Below are 26,275 nucleotides of genomic sequence, written 5' to 3'. Positions count from 1 at the left end.
GTGAGTGTGTTCTTCAATCAAACCATATCAAGTGCTGCAAGAGTCACTTGAAAAGGAGGTGACAGAAAAACACCAAGGGAAAACTGGTCCTAAGGTAATGTGGGCCTGAAATCGAGTCTTAAAAGAGAGCCAGTTTGGGAAAAGGTGAGGTATGAATGGAGAGAAATCAAACACTGAGCATGACCTCCCAGCAGAGAGTTGAAAACAATACAGCAGGCTTTCCAGCAGGGAAGAGTTTATTAATAACACTAACAATATAATGAAATGTACAGCTGTGAGGCACTTCTCCTTCAGAGAGGTCAAAGCATTTTCCCGTGTAGCCAAATCCCTCTGCAATCTGATTCGATGGTTACTGTGGCTGGGACGGAAGGAAGGAAACTGAGGCATGGGGAGACAGGGTGAAATTAAGCTGCCTGTACCATTCACAGCAGATCAGACCCATGTGACCGATCTGCATTCGAAGCCAAGGAGTCTTTCCACCAACACCTGCTGACATCTCATAATCACAGTGACGACACGCGAAGATCAGTAAAATCAGAAAAATAGAAAACTTGGATTAGGAGCCACTCAGACTGGCAAAGCAGCTCAGATCTCCAGGGTGGACTCCCCAAATGCCGCCCCATGAACAAACACGTCCATCTCTCAGCTCAGCCCTGGGTCAGTGGGACTGGGCAGCCAGGGGTGGTCCATCTGGTGTGACCCCTGGATCCCTATCAGGGCCTCAGCCATGGGAAGGTGGTGACACAGCCAGGTCTCTCTCAGCCCTGTCTTTGCTCCACACTTCACACAGGTGACTCTGTCCACACCAGCGAGGAGTCTGAGTAAGTCCCCTAAGTCCTTCTCATGGATCCAGGTCCCTGCAGGATATCTCTATGGAGAGGTTTCATCAGTTCCTCAAATGCAGCAGGTTCCAAACACCACACGTCCTTCTCTAACTCCCCTTCCTGCCTTCCCTTTTGCAGTGAACACTGCCAGGATTCAGCTATTACAGTTCCCCAGGCCATTCAGCTCCCCTGCCCACCCTCATCACCTTCTCCTCAACAGCGCCTCCTCCTGGCCTGTCTCCCTATTCCTCAGCCACAGCCCTGATTCTGGGGCTCCTTGAGCCCAGACTGAGTAGGGTGGTAGCCTGTGCAGAACATCGGTGCCTCCCTCCCTGAGCTTCTCCCCTTGCAGCAGTCTCTGCTAGGCTGCCAAGGGGGCAAGTGGGCTGTACTGTTGTTCCTTTGTACTGGCATTGCTCTTAGAATAAAACCCACACTCCTTAGTATGGCATCAGGCCGAGGTCTTCATGATTAAGCAACACCCTCCTCTCCAACCTTTGTTATAGCAGCAACTAGGAAACTAATACCTGACTCAGGGGTCATCCAGGGGTAGAGAAAGAGTGTCCTAGTCATTTCCTGCAGCAATAACAAAATACCTGAGATTGGGTAACTTATAAAGAACATAAACTTTTTGTTTCTCACAGTTCTGGAGGCTGGAAAGCCCAAGACCTGGGCACTGGCAGATTCCATGTGTGTCTGGGGAGGGCTGCTCTCTGCTTCCAAGTTGGTGTCTTGTTGCTGCATCCTCCAGAGGGGAGGAGTGCTGTGTCCTCACATAGCAGATGGGACAGGAAGGATGAAGTTGCCCCTTCAAGCCCTTTTATAAGGCACTAATCCATTCATGAGGGCCAAGCCCCCATGGCCTACTCACCTCCTAAAGGCCTCACCTCGCAACACAATTGCATTGGGAATTAAGTTTCAACAGGAATTTTGGAGAGGACACAAACATTTAAACCATAGCAGAAGGAAAGGGTCTCCCTTCTCTCCAGCCCCTTCAGCCTCAACTACTACCATGGCCCCCCCTGCCTGTTCCCGTTTTTCAGTTATACCAACAAGTGCACCAGGGTCCCCGTCTCCACACCAGGGTTGGGAGTGTCTGGCCCTCTTTCTCCACCTGGATAGACCCTGAGTCCTTGTATTCATTTCCTAGTTACTTTCTAAAAATATACCTCAAATTGGGTGTATTAAAGCAACAGAAATGTATGGTCTCAGTTCTGGAGACCAGAAGTCTGAAATAAAGATGCTCGCCAGGGCTATGCTCCCTCCGAAGGTGTGAGGGCCTCTCTCCTAGCCTCTGGTGGGTCCCTGGTTTGTTGTGGCATAACTCCAATTATCACCTGGCATTCCCCTTGTGTGCAGTTGTTCCTGTGCCCAAACCTTCCCCTTTTTATAAGGACACCAGTCATATTGGGTCGGAGCCCATTCTAATGACTTCATTTTAACTTGATCATCCCTGTAAAGAACCTAACTCCAAATAATGGCACATTCTGAGGTACTGGGGCTCAGGATTCCCACATATCTTTCTTGGAGGGAACACTGTTCCACTTATAATGGTCCTAAAAGCCATAATTTGAGCATCATCCCTAGGCCGGGCTGGGCTGAGTGCCCTTCCCCTGCACCTCTCTGGTGTCCTGCCTGGTCCTCATCACACCATACTATGAAGCCCACTTGTCTGTGCTACCCACTTGCCTGTGACTCTGAGAGAAGAAATGGAGGCTTCTCTCAGATCCTACTCAGGTGGGTACATTGTGGGCATCAAACATGTTCCAGTGAATGAACAAAGATGGTGATGCATCTTGCCAATGGTGGTGCTGGCTCCAATACCCGCCATCACCACAGGAGTACAGGTGGACACGTGGTCAGCAGGCTTGAATGACCTCTGTCCCGACTCCGGCCCTCAAGGACAACGAGGTGAGCTGGTAAATTTAGTCCATTTGTCTCATGCCAGCCTGGTCCCGAAAGCTGGAGACTTCAGCAAAGACGGGAACCCACAGGATGGCATTTCAGGAGCTCCAAACCATTGTCCTGAATGTCATCTTTCAAGCTGTGGTCATGAATGGTTGCCAAGATGAAGAGAATTTTTTTTTTCCTAGTTGTTTTTCTCCTTGATCTTTCTCAGCACCCCATGGACCCATTCTTCTAGATGAGAGCCCTTGAAGGGGAACAATAGCAGAAACTCAAAGCTGCTGCTAAAATGTGCAACTTGCTTCTGTCCCAACACGCAGAGCAGTTGCAGGGCCGCTATGCACCCATTACTTTCTCATATTCACACTGCTGCAAGTCTAAGGCCCACTCGGGGCTGGCTCAGGTCCCTGTTGTGGCTGGACCAGTCAGGACACTGCTCAGTGCTGGGTTTCTGACTGTAGCATCTGGCCTGTTCAAAGCAAGTTTTGAAATTAAAACCACTATCTTTCTATCCAGCTGCGGTAAAAATGCTGAAGATTAATTTGGAAGCATAAGTCACAGCTGTTCTTCAATAACTGGCACGTCTGCGTGGACCCTCTCACTTCTGTCTTAGTTCTTTCCTACTGCTCTAACAACATACCTTAGACTGGGTAATGTATAAATCACAGAAATTTATTGCTCACAGATCTGGGCATTGGGAAGTTCAAGATCAAGGAGCTGGCAGGTTTGGTGTCCGGTGACGGCCCATTTCTCACGATAGTGCCTTCTAGCTGTGTCCTCACATGGTGGAAGGATTATGCAAGCTTTCTCAAGCCTCTCGTATGCGAATACTAATGCTATCTACTGGGCCTTTACCCTCATGACTTAATCACATCCTAAAGGCCCTGGCTCTTAACACTATTATATTGGAGATTAGGCTTCAACATATGAATTTGGGGAGGACACAAACATTCAAACCACAGCAAACTCCAGTTTAATGAGCTATAAGACAAAGCTGTTTTCTCCAAGCTGGGCTGCTCACTCAGCGGTAGAACATCCGTGAGCGTCGCATTTTGTTCCCAGCGTGCTCTGGTGGGTTTGTGGTGGCATAACTCCAAGCTGTCTTATCTATGTCTTTTTGCTGTGCTAAGATCCTTCCCAGGGAATACAAAATACGTGAGCAGGGTGTGGCTGGAAGTGCCAGCACAGGTGGGAAGGATCCAGCCACTTCCTTTCTCCAGCAGTTCCTTCATGTTCTCAGGGATATGAGTTTCCCATCCCTAGAGTACAGCCTTTGCTTTCCATCGCTGGTTGTTACACTAATAATTAACAATAATAGCAATCATTTACTGAGCAACTTCACAGCACCCTCTGAACTAGGCCTCCTTGTCCACACTCTATTAGAGAAGAAGCCAAGGGGTTATTTGCCAAACACCGACATGGTCAGTAAGTGGCAGATCTAGGAGTCTGGCCCCAGGTGGTTCAATTGAGGGCCTATATTGTTGGCTGAGTCACCATCAATTCCTACAGGTCTTGAGAAATCAGAGTCAGAAACCAAACTTTGAATTGAATGAGATGTAACCCTGTCCTCTGCACATCCGGCACAAAGCACATGAGCTGATCTTACTGACATAACTGGACTGAATCTTCCTCAATTGTTTTTCCCATTCCTGTCCTCCAATCATTGACGCAGATGGTGGGATGAGGCAAGAAATCCACCTGAGTGGAAGCACAGACTGAAGCAGCACCAAAGAGAAGAAAATAACCTCCTTGTACCCAAGTAAGCCTCCAGCAGATTGGGCCCTGTGGGGATCCTTGCACAGCCTCATTGTAACAGCTGTGCCCTGGGTTCTTGTTTCTGCACTATCTATAGACTGTGCACAAATGACACTGGTTCCTGTATGCCTCACAGGGAAAGTAACTCAGCTCCTACCAGGCGAGCAGAGACGAAAATATGTCATAGGCTTCTATAGAAGTCATTCCTGTGCCAAGGCCAGAGGACAGGCTAGATAGAAGACCAGGCTTTGTAGGAACTCTATATATGGAGAGAGGAAGTGAGAAATGGCCTCAACTGACTCCAGAGACCAGACATGTGAATGTTCTTCATTTTAATCGACTTCTAATTCACACACATGGACCCAGGAATGTTTATAAAACCCCAATTCTGACGTGGACTTAAAGCCTCAGTGACCCTGCCGGAGGAGCTGGAAGAGCTAAGGAAGGGTGAACCCCCTCCACTGCCTAAAGCCTTCCAGTGGTTCCCATTGCCTTTGGGAGGAAGTTCAAGCTCTTTGACCAGTCATGAGGTCTGCACAGTGTGGCTTCTGCACCAGTCCAGGTCACTGCCACACCTGTGCTCTTGGGCTTCTGTAGATTCTCTAACACGTCTTTCCTCTCTCCAAAGTAGCCATTCCCTATGCCAAGCACCCTCCTTGCCTGCTGACACCTGCTTATCCTTTACATTTCTCCTGCTGAGGTTGTCTGAGCTCCCCAGAAACCCTGGTCAGTACATTTCCTAGGTTCCCTCCTAGCCCCTCTGCTCCCCTATTGAAGCACTCATCAGGATGCTGGAAACTGCTTGTTCCTCAACAGAAAGCTCCCTGGAGGCAGGGTCCAGATCACTGTACCATTACTGTACAGAGTGGACAATAGCATAGAGAAAACATTAACTGAAAAATGGATGGAGTAAATGAGCACAGGGGTAAAGCTTGATTTTTTCCTTCTGTCCCTGAGAGGCCTCTTCCACTCACTGTTTTCTTGTTGACAGGGTCCATCCAAGAAGGGAACGCCAAGGATCCACCCAGGTTCTCTGGGTTTTGACTGTATCATATCAAAAAATATAATCTGGCTACTATAAAAAAGACAAAAGAGAACAATTTTTAGTGAGGGTGTGGAGAAAAGGGTACATTGTTGGTGGGAATGTAGATTGGTAGAGCAATTATGGAAAATAGCATGGAGGTTTCTAAAGAAATTAAAAATAGAACTACCATATGGCCTAGCAATTCCTCTTCTGAGTATATACCCAATGGAGATGAAATCTACCTTGTAAAGATATCTGCACTACCGTGTTCATTTTAACCTTATTTACAATAGCCAAGACATGGAGTCAACCTATATGTCTGTCGATGGATGAATGGATAAAGAAAATGTGGGTCTGGGGCCGGTGACTCATGCCTGTAACTCCAGCACTTTGGAAGGCCAAGGCAGGAGGATTGCCTGAGCCCAGGAATTCAAGATCAGCCTGGGCAACATAGTGAGACCTCCTCTCTACTAAAAATACCAAAAAAAATTGGCTGAGTGTGATGGTGCATGCCAGTAGTCCCAGCAACTCAGGAGAGGCTGCAGTGATTGCACCACTGCACTCCAGCTGGGCAACAGAGCAAGACCATGTCTCAAAAAAGAAAAGAAAAAAAAGTGACATATATACACATATATATGTGTGTGTGGGTATATATATATATATATATATATATTTTACTGAGCAACTTCACAGCACAGCATTCAATGATAGACTATCATTCAGCCTTAAAACAAAAAGAGATTTTGTCATTTGCCACAACATAGATGGACCTGGTGGATATTATCCTAAGTGAAACAAATCAAACACAGAAAGAAAAATATGATCTGACTTAAAAGAGCTCAAAAACACAGAGATAGAGAATGAAACAGTGGTTACCACAGTCGGTGGAGAATAAATGGTGGAGATATAGGTCAAAGTGTACGAAATAGCAGACGTGTAGGATGAACAAGTCTAGAGACCTAATGTACAACATCCTCATGTTAATAAAATTGTAGTGCATTAGGGCTGTTTGTTAAATAAATAGATCTAAGCTACTCTTGTCACAAAAGAGTAACTATGTGAGATGACAGATCCCTTCATTTGTTTCACTACAGAAACCCATATGTCTATATGTATCCCACAACATCAAGTTGTAAACCTCAAATATACACAATAACGTTTACTTTAAAAACAAAACATTGTTAGCAAATTTAAAAAAAGGAAAAAGAAAATACAATCCATAAATCTGGGCCCAGGCCCCATCCATCAGACACCAAAGGCCACACCTGCCATCATCAATCATGGGGCTAATCCTGCCATCAGCACCAGGAAGTGAGGACAGGGATGCAGGCCCAGCAACTCAGGGACACAAGCTTTGGCAGCTTGCCTTTGGATACTCAAATAGAGTGTCTAAGAAACAAAGAGGGCTGGGTGTGGTGGCTCATGCCCGTAATCGCAGCACTTTAGGAATCCGAGGCCAGAGGATTAGTTGAGCCCGGGAGTTTGAGACCAGCCTGTGCAACACAGGGAGACCTCATCTTTACAAAAATGAAAGTAAAATAGCTGGGGGTGGTGGTGTGCACCTGTAGTCCCAGCTACTCAGAGGCTAAGGGGAGAGGATCACTTGAGCCTGGGAGGTCGAAGCTGCAGTAAACTATGATTCTGCCACTGCACTCCAGACTGAGCAACAGAGCAAGACCTCCTCTCAAAAAAAAAAAAAAAAGGAAAGAAAAGAAACAAAGCCGACTTCTGTATATAGTGGATGGAGAGATCATAACAAATGTTACTTTGTCATTTAGACATATATGAATTTTTCATCTGGTTTAAAGATATACTAAATTTTCTTTATGAATAAAAACATGCTGCCAATTAACATTGACCTGCTGAGAAGAAGGAAAGCCAACTCTGATTCTTTTTAACATCTGAGTAAGGTGGCAAATCGGTCTCTTTATTATTATGGTTAATGCGATCAGGCCAGAGGCTATTTCAGCATTTTCTTGCCTTTGGAGTTGTCTGATTAGGACTTTGGGGGAATAGCAGCAACATGCCTGTGAGTCCTAACTGCAGCGTCCGCCCTCATAATAACTACACTGGAGGACTCACACCCTTGACATCCTCCAGAAGACAGGCCCAGGGAAGACACCTTTGAGGCTGTCCACCCATTTCTCAACAATCTCTCTTCTCGGAAAGCTAAGTGTCCCAGACATGTTCACACTCTGTGACCACCCCTCCTGGTACTGGGCAACTAGATTGGGCTAGAGCTGGAAATTTGGAATCAGGTCTATGAGCATCCAGTCTCAATCTGGGCTGGTCCTGTGAACACAAGAGATTTAAAAATACACACACACACACACACACACACACACACACACACAGAAGAAGAAGAAGAACAGGGGCTCTGAGGACAGCCAGCTTCTACTGAGTGGACCAAGCAGCAGAGAAAGTCCATGTGGAGAAATGGAGCAAGAGGCAGCTGTGAAGGAAGCAACAAGGAAGGAGAGAGAGGAGGACTTCCTGGGTTCCCTCACTGCTCCCTCCCTGACAACGCTTTCCACTCTAACCCCTGGAGCCCTGACCATGGCAAATCAATCACTCCACACCCTCAAACTCTATAGACTTCTGCCTCCTGCTGACTGACATCCCTTGACGTGATTGACAGCGGCTCATAAAGTCACTGACCTTGGTACTGCACCATGTTTATCTCCCAGATCATAACTGCACGGAAACATTGCTTTCCCAGCACCCAGCTCAGGATTTAGTGCAGCAGATGTGCTCAATAAATATTTATTGAGTGAGTATCAAAATAACTTTCCTTGAAGGCCTCTCAAGTGGAGGTTGTTCATTCACTCCCCTCCCACACGCCATGAAGACAGATGGACATTCTTCCTACTTCTAGACATCACTCCTCCCCTCTTATTAAAAAAAAAAAAAAAAGTATTAACAAAAAACCAACAACTACTCCTCCCTGAAGTTTCTGACATCACAGTCATCCACCCATCTCAACTTTATTCCCCAAATCAAGTTCTCCCCATCCTGCCAGGCACCTCACAGCCTGTGGTTTGATTCCTTCCCCAACAATTCCTCCTCAAGGTTTCACAGAACCCATTTCAGAACAACACTTGGGAATGGCCTGGTGAGAAACGATGTGCCAAATCTCAGGGTTACTCCGTGACTGGGACTAGGTATGCCAAAGAAGAGGAGAGGTGAGTCCATTGTGTGAGTGTGGCTCATGCAAGCAGCTAAAGTGGAAAGTCAGCTTTGAAAAAAGGCTCTTTCTTTTAATAATAAGTAGAGTTCTTAGTTCTCTATTAAAATTGAACTGGGTAAACATTACAGCTGTTAGCACTTCTCTAAGACAAGTACTCATTCAGCACCGTGGACCGTGGATAATACTGTGGACCGTGGATAATACCCTGGACTTTTTTTTTTTTTTTTTTTTTTTTTTTTAGACAGAGTCTTGCTCTGTTGCCAGGTTGGAGTGTAGTGGCATGATCTTGGCTCACTGCAACCTCCCCCTCCCGGGTTCAAGAGATTCTCGTGCCTCAGCCACTGGAATAACTAAATACCCTGAATTTTTATATTCCATCAAGTACCAAGACAGAACTACAGCATCTATTTATCTCCCTTTTCACACTGTACAAAACAAAGATAAGGGAGATGCCTCTGGAATGATGATAGGTGTGTTGGTTCATTGATCTAGTCTCCTTTTATAAGGCTCTGATTAGTTCTGTGTGGCTCAGTTAGTGCAGTTACATCCAAAGGGAGAAGTCCTACAAAGAAAACTACAATTAAACACAGTAGAGCTACCTTTGCCTCTCTTTGAACCCCTTGCATTTTTTGGTTTCTGCATAACTGACAGCTGTGCATATGGAGAACTTAGCACAGAGAGCAATGTTAGCAATTGCTAACTAACATTGCTAAGGAGGACTTAGCAGTGTAAGTGCCAGAGAGCTTCTTCTTGTAGAATCAGAGAGCAGGTCAGCTGTACGATCCCCTGCTTGCAGCAGAGGCTGTGAAGGAAGAAGCCTCACATGCCCAGCCTGGCAAGCAGGGTGCAACTGCCCCCTCTCCCAACAAAAGACACCTGGCTATCACCAAATCACAACATCCCTGATTCCAACCAACTTGATAATTCAGACCTAAGCTATTTCTAGGAAGCTTGAGGTAAATTTATCAGACTGTTGCCAAAGTCTATGCTTTACTTATAGGCAGGAACATATGGGCTGATTGAACCATTTCCAGAAAGACAGTCTGGTCACTGGGAAATCTGACTGATGAGGGCTGGATGGGAGAAGTGACATCGTTGACAGGAAAAAGGAGAAACTTAAAGGAGCAGCAAGACTCTCCTCCTCATGGAGGAGAGTGATGGATCAGAGAGAGGCATCCCAAGAGTGACTGGAAACTTTCAGGAATGTCAGTGCCTTTAGAGTCATGGCTTTGTTTTTTAATTTTTAAATGCAAATTACAATTGCGATATATTTATGGGGTACAAGGTGATGTTTTGATATATGTGTACAATGTGGAATGACTAAATCAAGCTAATTAGTATCTCCATCACATCACATCCTTATTTTTAATGGTGAGAACGTTTGAAATTTACTGTCTTAGCAATTTTGAAATATGCAATACATTATTATTAATTTTAGCACCACGCTGTGCAATAGATCTCAAAAACTTATTCCTTCTGTCTACCTAAAACTTTGTGCTCTTTGACCATCTCCCCATGGATATAGATGCAAAAATTCTCCACAAAATACTAGCAAACCAAATTCAACAGCCATTAAAAGAATCACCCACCACGATCAAGTGGAATTTATTCTTAGGATGCAAGGATGGTGTTTTAAAGCCCTAGGCCTTGCTGAAGAGCACTTGAACTTGTTTTGATAGAAACGGTATCTTCTTAGTTTTAGATTAAAATAATCTGCACAGTGATATTCATCTTATCCTGTTTATAACAGGGAAAAGTTGGCATTCTACATATGAGAGAACATAATTAAATAAAATAAGGTAACTTCACTCAATGGAATATTATGATGTAATCAAGCCAAGGATTGGAAAAGGAACATTATACAATGGAAAATGCTTAAGATGCAATGCTAAGTCAAAACGCGTAGGGAATCAAAGTGTGCATAATGTTTATTATGATTTCATATTTTTAAATAAAATTTAAGCCAAAAAGATATGGCCTGGGACAGTTCATGGCCTGGCAGTTCACCAAAGTACCAAATGGTAGATATGTTTAGATGGTAGGATTATAGACTTTTTTCTTCCTTCTGCATATCTGCATGTTTCAAATTTAATGAGCATGCACAGTTTTTAATGGATATATTCTATAAAAAATAATTACTTGAAAATATTAGTAAACTATCTCAATGGCCACACTATAAAAATCACAGGGAATCAAAATATGAAGGTAAGGAAACCACTCTATGAAACTAAACTATTCACCTGTTGGAAGGTGAAGGAAAGCAGAAAAGACTTACAAGTTAGCAGGGCAATTGCTCTCTGGAAGAAAAGAAAAACATGAGACTGATGCTTCAGACAGTACTCCTCTTCTGCTTTGCCACAAGGAAAAGAAGGAGCAAACAATGCTTCTCTTCTGAGAACTAGAATCAGGTGAAAAGACTGTCCTTCGCCTGGTGCATTTTTTATTTTGATTCCCCTGGACTTACAAAGGTTTTCATACCCTTCCTGTTCTGAAACTCCCAGGAACTAGAGTCGGAACCCAGGCAGCACATATATCCTGAAACAACAGCAATTTCAAAAGAGGTTTGCAGTTCATTGGGAGAGTGTGTTACTGCAGATGTGAGCTCTCTGAGGTCAACTTTGCTTATTCACTATAGCAAACCCAATGCCTAGCATGATGCTTGATTCCAAAGGATGTCTCAAAGCACGTTTGTTGAATGAATGTTTTTTTTTCCCCAATATTTTCTCAGAATCAGGATTTGCCTAAGCAGAGACCGAAGTTCAAGGTTAGTGGAAAATTGTATTTTATATTTTATCCTACTTACGTATTTCGTTTTTTTTTTTTTAATATGCTATGGCAACATGTTATTTAGACAGATAATTTTACTATTTTAATTAGTTTAAAAATTGCTCCAATTAACATGTGGTGTTACCTTCAACATAGTTATTCACCCGTAGGAGAAAGAAGTTGAAGCCCGTCAGCGCCATCCACCTAGTGCAATTTATCTGGATTATAGACAGGCTGCAAAGAAGGACATCAACAGCCTCTGGGATACTACACTTGTAAACCCCAGCCTACCTCGTGATAACAATCGTTCCATTAACCCTAACCATTTCCGGGAAAGATGCCTGTGGGACTGCTGTTTGGCACTAGGGCTGGGAGGAAAACAGGAGCCGCCATGTTTAAACCTCAGAGCCGGTAGGTGGACCAGGAGATCTGGTGCCAGACAGCATCTCCCATGATGCCCTGCTCTGGGACTCTTCCCACAGGCACCACTGGAAGCCCAATTCAGTCAAAATTGCTTTTGTGTTAAACTGCTTTTGCTATCACCAGTTTACAACACGTCACTGGTTCTTGTGCTACACAAATTCAAAGATTTCACTGGCTTTTTCCTGTCCTGTCAGCTATCCAACTGTCTACCATCTCCACAGTGAAGGGCTCTGCAGCTCCTCGGAATGACTATAATAGTAAAAATGCTTTAAGTAAGTAAGGTCCTGTCAGGGTTCAAGGGCTTCCTCATTCAGTATCAGACCTTCACGTTAACCTTCACAGGGTCAGAATTGAGAAATGAAACAGAAAAACTTCTAAGGAAATGGATTGTTGAGTTTAGCAAGAAGAGCCATGTTAACAAAGTCAAGTGTGGCTTTTACACTGTGAAGAACTAATTCTTATCTCCTCTAAACCAAGAACAAGAAGAGCCTTGTTCAAGAGCAGTGCATCATGGGAGACACTGGCTGGCACCAGTTCTCCTAGTCCAGCCACCAGCCCTGAGATTTAAACAACTGAAACAAGAAGAGTTTCAGTTGAAACTTGAGGGATTTCATGTAGATTTCACTAGCCTTTGGTTCTGTGACGTTCTTTCCCTAGGATTCTCATCTTTATGAGAAGTTTTTAAACAATTCAGTCTGAATGCAGAAGATGGAGCCGATGGCCTTTAAGGACCTTCATCTTTAATATGATGGACAATTAAAGAGCTTCAAGAGGAAACTGTATCCTGTCTTTTGATGGTCATTTCAATTCTAACAAACATTTCTAAAACACCAGGCACATATTCTCATACAGATGATGGCCTGGCAGCATTCTCAACCATTTCAACCTACTGATTGATTTCTTCTCTTCCTTATTGATTACTGTCCACTTTTCCTCCAACTGGGGCTCTGGCCCTTTCATCCTATTCAGGTCCCTGTGCACTCACACTATTCCCTCTGCAATAAAGGAGGGTCTATTCTCGTTAAATTATACAGTCCCCTTAAAAAGGAAGATTATTAACCACTATGTCTTGGTCAACTTCTAACATGGGAAATTATTTTGTCTCCCTACAATTTCCCCTGTCTTTCTAATTAGAAATTCTATTTAATATCCCACTCAAAATAAAACCTGTTACAGAGGGGGCTGCCTCAGAGGGACCTGCCTTTTCCAGCACAGGGGAGGTAACATTTCCGAGATGCATGACTAATACTCCTGGGGCAGAGGCTGAGTACATTGGGATCCTTTGGGAGCAAAGGTACCTCCAAAAGATCAAATTAGTTTTCATTATATGCCTGAGGGAGGCAATCCCACAAGACAGACTTTTTTTCCCCTCCAGCATTTTGCAGCATCTTCTCAGATTAAGAATCAAGACAAGAACTGCTTGGTAATATTGTGTGGATGACGCATTACACGGGGCTGACTCTGTGACATCACGTCATCTTGTTCTGTTAGAGCAACTCGATGTGCCTTCCCTGTGCACCCAAGCTCTGTGAGTCACCGCGTGATATATGTCCAGGAAATGCAAAACGGTGCTGAAGACTAAAACGGTGCTAAAAACTCAGGATTAAAAAATTGAGGCTTCCGGCCTGGAAATGGAGAGTGAAAAAAGTAAACTCTGAGGCGGGGAGCAGGTCTTCATTTCCGTTTTTCTTTTCATTTGCCTCCCTCATTTTTGGTGTTATTTAAGTATAGGATCCTCAAGGGATCATAGTTTATTAATAAGCACTGTAGATAGTAACTGTTTTTGAAGTTTTATTTGCCTCAAAAATGAAGTTTATTTTCACCCCACATCCTAAGAAGATTTGTTATCATAAAATGACTGAATATCTATGTGTAGATTATAGGATGAATGCTAAATACCATTGGCTAAATAAGCTCCATTCATGCCTGGAGAGTCCTGTAATACAAAACAATCTCCATATATACAAATTTACAGCATATTTGAATGATGATAGAATGAACAAACTATCAAAAATAATCTAACAAAGACCTAATATAAATTTAGTCTTATCCGAATACTTTTAATAGAAAAAAATTATGTGCTGAACCCCAAACAGTGAAAATTCAAAGTTTAAAATCTTAGACCAAGCCAGGAGGATGACCTGAGCTCAGGAGTTTGAGACCAGCGTGGGCAACATCGTGAGACCTTGTCTCTATTAAAAAAAAAAAAAAAAAAAAAAAAAAAAGAGTTTACAATATTTTCTTCTTCTGCCTCTGTCTTCTAAATTTCAGTAAATAAAAGAATTGGTGAACCTAAGATCCGGTGAGCCAAACTTGCAGAAAAAGACAGAAACAGTAGAGATTAATCAAGCCAAGATGTTAACAAGGATAGAATCTCTTTCTGTCACAGTTGACCTTTCCAACCTAGTGCATAATACTTCTCACTCCAGGATCTTAAGGCACTAGGACAGCCACACAAATTAGCAGGAGCCCAGACCTGTAGGGTTGAAAAGCAATCAGACAGAGTACATGATAAATACCACCCACTCCTCAAAACCACCATCCTTCTTCTGTTCGAAATATACTTTAATGGGCAGGGCAGCATCCTTCTGGGCTTTGAATGCTACAGGCCTGATTTAGACCAAAGTCTAAATCCAAAGAGATTTGGATTTAGATTTGGATTTTGGTTAAATCCAAAGAGGTCTGCCCATTAAGCTGGCACTGTGTTCCATGGAGAGTGAATTACTCAGGGTAGTCACTTCAGCAGGCAAAACACACTGGAACCATTATCGGGTTTGGAAGTCAGCAGACCGGGCAGAACCTGAAGGATCCTCTGTACCCAAACACTCTAATACACCCCAGAGGAACTTCCATTCTCTCTGCCCCACACTCCACTTGTCTGACAACATGGAGCAATGACCGTCACTCAGGTACCCTGTACTGGGCTGGGGCTGAGCACCCAGTGGGGTTGCCAAAGAAACGTCATGTTATGAATGCACATGTGCCTTCACAACGCATTTTCTTTGGCTTGGCAGCTGAAGTGTGGTATGCACAGGTGGCAGGTGGTGGATGGCAGGTGGGAAACTAAGAACCAAATTTGCTTTTTCCCAATTTTCAGGGCCAGCCATGGGAAACATCACTAGTAGTCCCATATGAGTTCAAAGTGAGTGCCCTGGAGGAAATAGTAACTATTACAACTATAAAATAGGTTCTCAACATTTGGGAGTTATAATGATGTTCATCCAAGAGCTTAGACATCATGGCAATGGCATGGCCTAAAAATCAATGTACAAGACTAAATGATATGTGAAAAAGTCTGAGACAAGATGACTCCCAGGCCTGCAGGTTTAATTATAGCTTGATTGAAAGTAATTATTGTCTTAAAAAGCCATGTCAATCACAAAGATTGGTCAGTCATGGAAGGTATTGATGGTATTGATATTTATAAAAGGTAATTTAATCATTGCATAGATAGACATCACAGATACCTGGAAATGGAATGCCATAAACCCATGTTTTCTAAATGACCCTTGGCTAGAAAAGGTAACTGAAATCAGAGGCAATGATTCTTCCTTAGCTATTTTTTTCTTAATTTTGAGATAACTATAGATTCACATGAAGCAGTAAGAAACAATAGAGAATAATCCCACATACCCTCTACCCAGTGTCCCCCAATAGTAACATCATGCAAAACCATGGTGCAATATCATAACCAGAATATTGACACTGACAGGGTCAAGATAACGTCTTCACTACAAGGATCGCTCATGTTGCCCTCTTACAATCACATCCACTTCCTTCTCCCTTGTACCCTCCCTTAGCCCCTCCCACAGCCCCTCCCACCTCTGCCTCATTTACCCCTGGCAACCACACATCAGTTCTCCAGTTCTATAATTCTCTCATTTCAAAAATGTATATAAATAGAATCACACAGTGTGTAATCCTTTGGATTTTTTTTCCACTCACAATAATTCACTGGACATTTATCCAAGTTGCTGCCTGTACCAGTAATTTGTTCTTTTTTACTGTGTAATAGTATGGATATACCACAGTTTGTTTAACTGCTCACCCATTGAAAGACATTTTTTATTATTTCCAATTTGGGGATATTATGAGTAAAGCTGCTATGCACAAACATTAAGAAGTTTTCATTTCTCTGGGGTAAATGCCCAAGTGTACAATTGCTGGGTCATAGGTAATTGCATGTTTAAGAAACTGCCAAACTTTTCCATAGGTTCTGTACCAGCTTACATTTTCACCAGCAATAGAATCCGGTTCTTTTCATCTTCTCCAGCATCTGGTATTGTCACTATCTTTTATTTTAGCCATTGTGATAGGTGTGTAGCAGTATCTCATTTTGGCTTTAATTTGCATTTCCCTAATACCTAATGACGTTGAACACATTTTTATGCATTTATTTTCCATCTGTATATCACTTCAGAGAAATGTCTTTTCATGTCTTTTGACTACTTTCTAGTAAGATTATTTGTTCTTTTATTATGCTATTGAGTTTTGACAGTTGTTTATTTATTCTAATACTAGTGTTTTGTTGGATATATGGCTTGCAAATATATTCTCTCAGTCTGTAGCTTTTCTGTTATTGGCTTAACAGGGTCTTTCACAGAACAGAAGTTTCACATTTTAATCAAGTGCAATATATCAATTTTCATTTTATGGACCATGCTTTGGTGTCCAGCCTAAGAACACTTGGCCTACCCCTAGATTCTGAAAATCTTATCCTGTGTTTTTTCTATAAAAATCTCATCCTGTGTTTTTTTCTATAAGTTTTCTATAAGTTTTATAGTTTTGCATTTTACATTTAAGTTCACAATCCATTTTGAGTTAAATTTTGTATAAGCTATGAGGTTTAGATGGGGTTAATTTTACCTTTTGTCATAAAGTGTATTCTCCCTGCATTGAATTGCTGTGGTACCTTGGTCAAAACCAGTTGGGCATATTTGAATGCATCTTTTTCTGGGTCTTCTATTCTGTTCCATTGACCTATGGGTCTACTCCTCCCCTTCTGTTCCTCCATGAATACCAAGCAATCTTGATTACTGTTGTTACATAATTAGCCTTGAAGTTGGATAGCGATTTCTTTCACCTTATTCTTCTTTTTCAAAATTGTTTCAGCTATTCTAGTTCCTTTGTCTTTCCATATAAAGTTTAGAATAATCTTGTCTATATATTTTATGAAAAGTCTTGTAAGGATTTTGATAGGAACTGCATTAAACATGCACAGCAAATTGGAGAAGACTGACATGCTTTCCATGCTGAATTTTCTAATTCATGAACATGATATGTCCATTTATTTTGAGCTTTGATTTATCAGTGTTTTGTTTGTAGTTTGTGGAATAAAGTCCTGTTTATGTTTTGTTATATTTATGCTATTTTTTATTTGAGCAGTTGTAAATGACATTTTTCTTTTAATTTCAGCATACTTTTAGTGTTCATTACTAATATATAGAAAAATAATTAACTTTTCTATGTTGATCTTGTATCCTGTGACCTTGCTGAATTCAATTAATTGTTCTGTTCTATGAGTTGAGGCCTCCTCCTCCTCCTCCTCTTCCTCCTCCTCCTCCTCCTCCTCCTCCTTCTTCTTCTCCTTCTCCTCCTCCTCCTGCTTCTTACGTAGGTTCATTGGGATTTTCCACATAAACTTTCATGTCATCTGCAAATAGGGACAGACATATTTCCTCATTTCCAGTATGTGTGTCTATTATTTCTTTTTCTTGCTTTGTTGCACCAGCTAGAACTTCCAACACTATGCTAAATAAGTGGTTAGAGCAGACATCTTTGCCTTGTTCCCATTTTTAAAGGGAGGCTTGTAGTCTTTTACCATTAAGCATGATATTAACTTTAGGATTTTGGTCAATTTACTTTATCAAGTTGAAGTTCTTTATTCTTATTTTTCTGAGAGATTTTTTGAACAAAAAATGGGTGCTGAATTTTTTCAAAAAACATTTTGCATTGATTGATATGATTATGTGATTTTTCTTCTTTAGCCTGATTCTATGGTGGATTACATTGTTTGACTTTCAAATGTTGAACCAGGTACGCATTCTTGAAATAGACCTTATTTGGTCATAGAGTATGATAATTCTTTTTATAGAATTCCAAATTATATTTGCCAATACTTTGTTAAGATTTTTGTGTCTATATCCACAAGGGATGTTGTATTCATCTGCAGTTTTTTCTTTTTTGTACTGTCTTTATCTGGTTTTGGTATCAAAGCAATATTGGTTTTTCATAAAATGTTAGAAGTGTTCCCTTCTCTTCTATTTTCTTGAAAAGATTGTGTAAAGTGGTGTTAGTTCTTCTTTAAACACTTGTTAGTAGTCTCTGATGAAAATTTCTAAGTCTGGAGATTTACTTAGGACTTTTTAAATGAATTTGAATTCCTGAATAATTACAGGGATACTCAAATTGTCTATTTAATTTGGGTGAGTTATGGTAGTTTGTGTTTTTCAAGGAATCGATCCATTTAATCTAAATTGTCAAATCATGCAGAGTTGCTCATAATATTCCCTTATTATCTATTTGATACCTGCAGGGTCTTTAGTGGTATCCCCTGTTTCATTCCTTATGTTGGTAATTTGCATATTATCTGTTTTTTTCTTCATCACAGTTGCTAGAAATTTGTCAATTTTGTTGAGCTTTTCAAAGAACTTTCTTTTTGTTCAATTGGTTTTCTCTATTTTTATTTTTAATTTCATTGATTTCTGCTCTTTATTATTTATTCTATTTTGTTTGTTTTGGATTTATTTTGCTCTTCATTTTCTAGATCCTTGAGGTGATAGCTTAGATTACTGATTTCGGACTTTTTCTCTTTTCTAATGAAAGCATTTAGTGCTATAAATTTCCCTCTCAACACTAATTTTTTATGTCCCACAAATTTTTATACATTGTACATTAATTTTCATGCAGTTCAATTGTTTTACTTCAATATAATATTTGACCCATGGATTATTTAGAAGTGTGTTATTTAGTTTCCAAGTGTTTAGAGATTTTGCTGTTGTCTTTCTTTTGGTGATTTCTGGTTTAATTTTATTGTGGTCAGAGAACACATACTATAGAAGTTCTATTCTTTTAAATTTGTAAGTTCGTTTTATGGCCTAGCATATGGTCTATCTTGGTATATGTTTCAGATGCATTTAAAAAAATGTGTGTACTCCTGTGGTTGGGTGGAGCTTTCTGTAAATATCAATTAGATTCTGTTGGCCAATGATACTGTTGAGTTCTTCTATGTCCTTGCTAATTTTTTGTCTAGTTGTTCTATCAATGTTAATACAGAAATATTGAAATCTTCAACTATAACTATGAATTTGTCTATTTCTCTTTTCAGTTCTATCAGTTTTCACTTCACATATTTTGCAGTTCTGTTGCTTGGTGTCTACACCTTCAGGATTACTATCTTTTCTTGGTAGATTGACCTTTTGTTATTATGTAATGTTCCTTCTCTGTAATTTTCTTTGCTCTGAAATCTACTTTATATGCTCTTAATATAGCCACTCCTGATTTATGTTGGTTAACATTTGCATGACATTATCTTTTTCCATCTTTTTACTTTCAACCTTTCTATATTATATGTGAGGTGTATTTCTTATAGACAGCATATAGTTGCATATAGTTGGGTTGTTTCTTAATATACTCTGCCAATCTCTGTCTTTTAGTTGGTATATTTAAATGATTTACATTTAATGCAATTATTGATATATTATGGTTTAAGTCTGCCATTTTATTTTTTGTTTTCATTTCAGTTTTTCATTTCTCTTTCTTTTTCCCATTTTCCTGTGGGTTACTTGAACATTTTTTAGAATTCCATTTAGATGTATCTATATATATATATTATCTCTGTGTGTGTGTGTGTGTGTGTGTGTGTGTCTGTGTGTGTATAGTTAAATGTATCTTTTTGTATAGTTTTTTTAGTGGTTGATTAGGTTTTACATTATATATTCATAATATATACCTCTACTGACACCATGGGGTTCAGAGATGTGGTCTCATCACCACTGAGGGTGATGAAAGTCCTGACTGTCTTCTAGGTTTCTTCTGACACCTGCCCAGGTGAAGTTCTCCTTGTTACAATCTGGTGAGGATGAGAGTCTTTGTCATAGTTTTTCTGTGGTGTTTAACTGGAATAGAGTAGTTTCCTAAAAGTTTTTTGTCTTGCTAAGATGCCCTGTTCCTGGTCCTTTGGCTAAAGAAAGCAGTTTTGTGTGTTGGGGCGTGTGTGTGTGTGTGTGTGTGTGTGTGTGTGTGTCAGAGAGAGAGAGAGAGAGAGAGCACGCATGTGCACATGGTGTTTCCAGGTTGCCAGCTTGTTAAAGTCTGAGACTTAGGCCAAAAAAAAAAATCCAAAGAACCCACCGCTATGTTGTTTCTTGGGTTCTGAGATCTCTAACTGATCTGCCTTCTTCTTCCATATTTCAGAATCTTCTTATGTTAATTTTATGAACACTGTCTAGGGTTTTTCAGTTGTATTTAGCAGAAAGAATAGGGAAAAGTATGTCAACTCCATCTTCCCAGAAGAAGAAATGCTTCTCCTTTAGCTACTTCATGAAGAATATTTAAAGAAATAGAAAGACGATTGGCACAGGTGTTTTAAAAAGACAAAGCACCACTTAGTCATTATATTGGCAGGTGAATAATATACTAATTATCATAAAATTCAAGTTTAATCTGTATTTATTCTGATATGTAGCATCAGGAAATTGGGTTTCTTTTTAAGGCAAAGACAAGCTTTCTTGTTGAATAGTTTGTTTCAATATTTAAAAACTTGTTGAATTCTAATCCTGACATCATAAATATTGTTATATGAAAGTCCATTTGCACTAGCTTGCTAGTAAATGCTTATATTTGTGGCAAGTTACAGATAAAACAGGTCTCAGATTAAATTTTGCCACAAATATAAGCATTTATTAGCAGCTAGCACAAAGCGATTGTTTTTTAGCTGGAAGAAGTCCTGGGCTCCGTCTTTTTAAGTGTTCCGACTATACCTTGCAATTTTTAAAATATCAATAAAAACGTGAATTCCAGAAGCAAAATTTGGTTAACCTCTCAGTCAGTATCAAGTGACCAGAATCTTCTAAATGTGGGAATTTAAGAGCATGTCGTATTCAAATCTCAAGCACCAACGCCATATGTAAAGGGAGATGGGCTTCCTAGCTTCTTACTCTCTTTTGTGCAGAGTGGGAAAGCATCTTTAAAATATTTTGGTCAGTCCATATATCTTAAACACCAATAATTTTAGGGAAAGATAAACAATTTCTAAAAGCCATTGTACAAAATAGCAAACCACTAATTATTACCCCATTTACAATGTTAACAAAATGTCTGGTCCCAGAAGTAAGTTCAAGAAATCTGTTGTACACGATGATGACTACAGTTAACAACATGAATATTGTTTACGTGGCAATTTCTGAAAGTAGATTTTAAGTGTTCTGACTACATAAAGTGTTACGTAAGGTAATACATATGTTAATTAGCATAATTTAGCCATTCTACAATATCTACATATGTCAAAATATCATGTTATACATAGTAAACATATACCATTTTTCTTTTCAATGAAAAAAATTAAAAATAATAACATAAAATAAAAATGTCTGTAGAGTATGTTGTCTGGTTAAATATAAACTAACCATCCCTGGAAACACACATTTTACTTGGGGCGAATGACTGCCCAAATTTGAGTGGAGTCCAAACAATTCAAATGCATGTACATATATAACATGTATATGTTGAGGTATTTAAAACATAATTATTGACCCCCTAATTCAACATTGTTTTAAATAACTTATTATTCTTGTTTTCAACAACCCACTTGGAAGAAGCAACATATTCACGTGAGGAATGATCCATACGACTCCTCTACACCAAAAATTGTGAAGCACATTACTATCATATTTGTATGCTATTGAAAATCTTTCTGCCCTCTCTCTCTCTCTCTCCCCCACACACACCATTTTTGTTTTGTTTTGTTTTAAGACACGGTCTCACTCTGTTGCCCAGGCTGGTAACAATCATAGTTGCCCAGGTGGCACAATCATAGCTCAAGGTAATTTCAAACTCCTGAGCTCAAGTGATGAGCCTGCCTCAGTAGTTGGGACTACAAGTAGTGAGGACTACAGGTGCATGCCATCATACATGGCTAATTTTTGCATATTTCGCAGTGACGGGGTTTCACCATGTTGCCCAGGCTGGTCTCGAACTCCTGGTCTCCAGCAATCCTCCTGTCTCAGTCTCCCAAAGCACTGGGATTACAGGCGTGAGCCACTGCACCCTGCACCCAGTCCCTTTTCTCATTTTTTCATAAAAACATCCACTAGCGTCACTCTAAGCGCTAAACTGACTCATAGACTGCAGAGTCAATCTCAGAGGTGGGAAAGGACAAGAGGAAGGTAGTAGTGAACAAAGCATTTTACCCTTTCCAGCAACGCAGTAGCTGGTGGCCACCTTGTGTTATAGAGTCACCTCTTATAAGCCCCTGGTTCTCTGTAAGCTTCTGAAAGTCAATGCTTTTCTGAAGCTTATGTTAGGGTGGAATACACAGAGCATTCTTTAGAATGGCTATTTTCAGACTTAAAAAAAATTCTATTCTAATAGAATAGAGAAAGGGGTTGTTAAAGTCCACCCGTAAGCCTACCACTACCCAGGCCCCTCCCCATGTGCTATAGGCTAAACAGTTGTATTTCCCCCAAATTCATAAGTTGAAACCTAATCACACAATGTGACGCTATTTGGAGGTGGGGCTTTCGGGGGTTGAGTAGGGCATGAGGGTAGAGCCCTTGTCAGTGGGATTAGTGCCCTTATGATAAAGAGATCCCAGAGAGCTCTCTCACCTCTTCCACCACATGAAGTTAAAGCGAGATGACAGCCATCTATGAACCAGAGCAGGCCCTCCCCAGACACTGAAAATGCACCTTGATCATAGATATCCCAGCCTTCAGAACTGTGAAAAATAAATTTCTGCTATTTATAAGCCACTCAGTTTATGGTATTCTGTTATAGGAGCCCAAATGCACTAAGACACCAGGAAAGTGGTCCTTAAAATGTGGGTGCTGTCACACATTTACCAAGTCAAAATCTCTAGATTTAAGATCTAGAGCCAGCATATTTGTCAAGTTTCCAGGTCACTTGAGAAACCTCACCCTTCAGGTCTGTGGATCATGGTTTGAAAATCACTGTTACAAAATTAGTTTAATAATTAATACAACACAGATAAAAAAATCAAATCTTTATGGGAAATATTAAATAGAAGCAGAACAACCAAAAGTTCCAGTCACAGTGAACAATTAAAGGGCAGCCACCACAGACAGCATCCTTGGAGCCCAGAGCAGCCCCAAGCCCAGCCCCAGGTGCCTTCCTGACACTTGCTTCGCTGAGTTAAGAAGTGAATAGTAATACAGGAAATGGTAGGAGTATTTGTCCTTTCAAACTCCTTTCTTTACGAAATAACCTTTTTTTAAAAAAAAAGTAACTAACAAAGTCTTATTGAAATATTTTATTATGGATACTTGGCATTTAAAGGGAAATCTATTAGTCAAGCAATGGCATTAATAAAAGGCATTCCTTCTGAAGTTGACAACAATTATTCAATGGATCAGCACCATCAGCTAACATCGATCACTGCCAGGACATGGATAGCATTCCAATCAGAGCACAGAAAGGGGGGTGTTTGGAGGAGTGTACTGTGTAAACCAAATACAAGTAAACAATTACCTATGTTCTCGCACCTGTAATCCCTGCACTTTGGGAGGCTGAGGTGGGCAGATCATGAAGTCAGGAGATCGAGACCATCCTGGCCAAGATGCTGAAACCCTGTCTCTACTAAAAATACAAAAATTGCTGGATATGGTGGTACACACTGTAATCTCAGCTACTTGGGAGGCTGAGGCAGGAGAATGGCTTGAACTTAGGAGGCGGAGGTTGCAGTGAGCCGAGATGGCGCCACTGCACTCCAACCTGACGAAAGAGTGAGACTCCATCTAAAACAAACAAAAACAAAGCAGTGTGTCACCTCCATTTTACAGATGAGTAAAGCACCGTACAGGGAAGTTAATGCTAAAGTATTGTCAACAGGTAATGTTAACGTTAAGTCGATTTTACATAAACTAGCCATGTCTTCAATAAGTTTTCCTCCTTTTTGCATCACTTTGCTTGTATGTAGGGATTTAACAATTTGGCATATAAAAACATAGGAATATTTAATCATACACTTAATTCTAAAAATAAACCAGAATGTCCAGGAAAGGAATAAATTTTAAAATATACATTTTCAAAGAATATTTAGTGGAATGAGGAAATTTCTTGACACAAGCATAAGTAACAAAAAAGCAAAGATTATAAAACTATATTTTCAATTTCAGCATAATTCATTTGATCCCAATTTTGTAAAAATGAGCACATGTTTATGTAGCAACATGTTGAAAAAAGACTGGTAGGAAATATACCAAAACTGTTAACAGTACTTGATTTGGGGTATTGAGAGTAGGGTTTTTTCTTCACACATTTTTTGTTTCAAAATTATCTATAATAAATGGATATTCATTGTATAATTAGAAAAAATGTAATGTGTTTTAAATAACCAAGCTTCTATTCTTTGAAATAATTCTAGTATCCTGTCCACTTATTTATACATGATTCATGTCCCATGCCGCAATAAAACTACCCCCAACCCATTTCAAAATTTCCTCCAAGCACAAGGACATTAACCCCAAAATTAAACAAATTGAAGCTTTAAAATTCTATAATCCTTGGCCTCTATATGTATTGCCACATTTACTTCATACATAGTGAAGATACAGAAAAATATGGAGTTTTACCACAGACTGGTGTATCTGCCATGTTGTCATTCACATTCTGTTGTATTAACTTTAGGCTTTATAAAGGAATATTTCAAATATTGACTATTGAGATTTCACCTGTTAGAGAGGCATTACTTGGGGATATAAATCATACATACATCCTGTTCCTAATTAAGGAGGAAGACTGTCACATGTCATGGGAGACAACAGAATGAACAGCTGCTTCTGCAATGTCAGCTCTTGTATCAGTCAAAACGTTGCTTAGAAACGCTTGTGAGGATTAAGATGAAGTTATATATACTGTTATATATACCTCAGTCTCTGGGGCTGAGGACAGCCACCAGACATACCTATACAAGACAAGGAAGTTTGTGACATTAAATCTTTATTTCAATGGCACACTGTCCATGGAGGATAGACATATGCAAACCTACCCCCAAAGTCCAAGAAAACTGAGAGGCTGAAGAAAGAAGCTGGTAAGTCCAGTTTCTCCAAAAGAAACTTTTAATAAGGACTTACAAACAGAAGCCCTGTCTGTGTCTTCAGCAGTCGCAAGACAAGAGGGTGGTTTGTTTTTTGTTGTTTTTGTTTTTTGTTTTTGTTTTTGTTTTTTTTGAGACTGAGTTTCACACCTGTTGCCCAGGCTGGAGTGCAATGGCATGATCTCAGCTCACTGCAACCTCCACCTCCCAGGTTCAAGCGATTCTGTTGCCTCAGCCTCCCAAGTAGCTGGGATTATAGGCATGTGCCACTATGCCCAGCTAATTTTGTATTTTTAGTAGAGATGGGGTTTCACCATATTGGTCAGTCTGATCTCGAACTCCTGACCTCAGGTGATCCCCCTGCCTCAGCCTCCCAAAGTGCTAGGATTACAGGTGTGAGCCACTGCGCCCGGCAAGAGGATGGATTCCAGTGCCATTACCTCCCAGACACAGAGCTTATATACCACAGGGAAAGGGTGCATATGATTCAGAAGGGATGTGTCGGACAACTGAAGTATGATAATCTCAAGGTTGTTTAGACTTAAGGACAGGATTCGTGGCAAGTACGTGCTCTTACACAAGGGACAATAGATAAACCGGAAATCTTAGAGGGCTTCCTAGAACAGGGTTAATCAGGGTTAATCAGGTGGGTTAGCAACCAAGATGGAATTGTTTTAGCTTCCACAAATATATAGCAAAGAGAGGGCTTGGACTTCGTGAAGGGAAATGAAAACGTAATTCAAGTTCCAGAATTGCTGTATAGGAGAGGTTTGTGGGTGGGAATCTCATCAGGACCAAAAGCACCTTGTCCTGAAGCTACAGTCAAACAGTCCTGGTTTAAGTTCCAATTATCGCACTACTTACCTCTGTAACTATTGATGAACCATGTAACTTCTTTGATCCTTGTTTTCTTCATTTGTGGAAGGAGAATTGAAATATCCAAATAAATAGGATTAGTATGGATTTATGTCATTATTGCAGGAGTGGGTTTGTTTAAAAAGTGAGTTTGGCCCCTTTTTGTCCTCTCACACATTCTCTCACCATGTAATGTCTTCTGCCATGTTACGACACAGTACAAAGGCCAGATGTAGCCCCTCGATCTTGGACTTCCCAGCCTC

At 40.6% G+C, this 26,275-nt stretch overlaps 1 long non-coding RNA gene across 2 annotated transcripts in view; it reads right to left on the bottom strand.

Annotated features, from left to right (window-relative positions):
* Positions 1 to 13,991, bottom strand: part of LOC139355832 (uncharacterized) — a 70,916-nt gene extending 56,925 nt beyond the window's left edge. The window contains exons 1-2 of one of the 2 annotated variants that reach the window (XR_011606971.1): positions 11,785 to 13,991; positions 11,607 to 11,695 (exon numbers count right to left, since the gene is read on the bottom strand). This is a non-coding gene — a long non-coding RNA (uncharacterized lncRNA). Of the gene's footprint in view, positions 1 to 11,606 lie in introns of both variants that reach the window. The other variant, XR_011606970.1, reaches the window with a different exon arrangement.
* Between the last annotated feature and the right edge of the window lie 12,284 nt (positions 13,992 to 26,275).

This window comes from Macaca nemestrina, chromosome 8 (assembly GCF_043159975.1).
Source record: "Macaca nemestrina isolate mMacNem1 chromosome 8, mMacNem.hap1, whole genome shotgun sequence".
Taxonomy (NCBI): Eukaryota; Metazoa; Chordata; class Mammalia; order Primates; family Cercopithecidae; genus Macaca; species Macaca nemestrina.
This window is presented reverse-complemented; position numbering and strand designations above follow the sequence as displayed.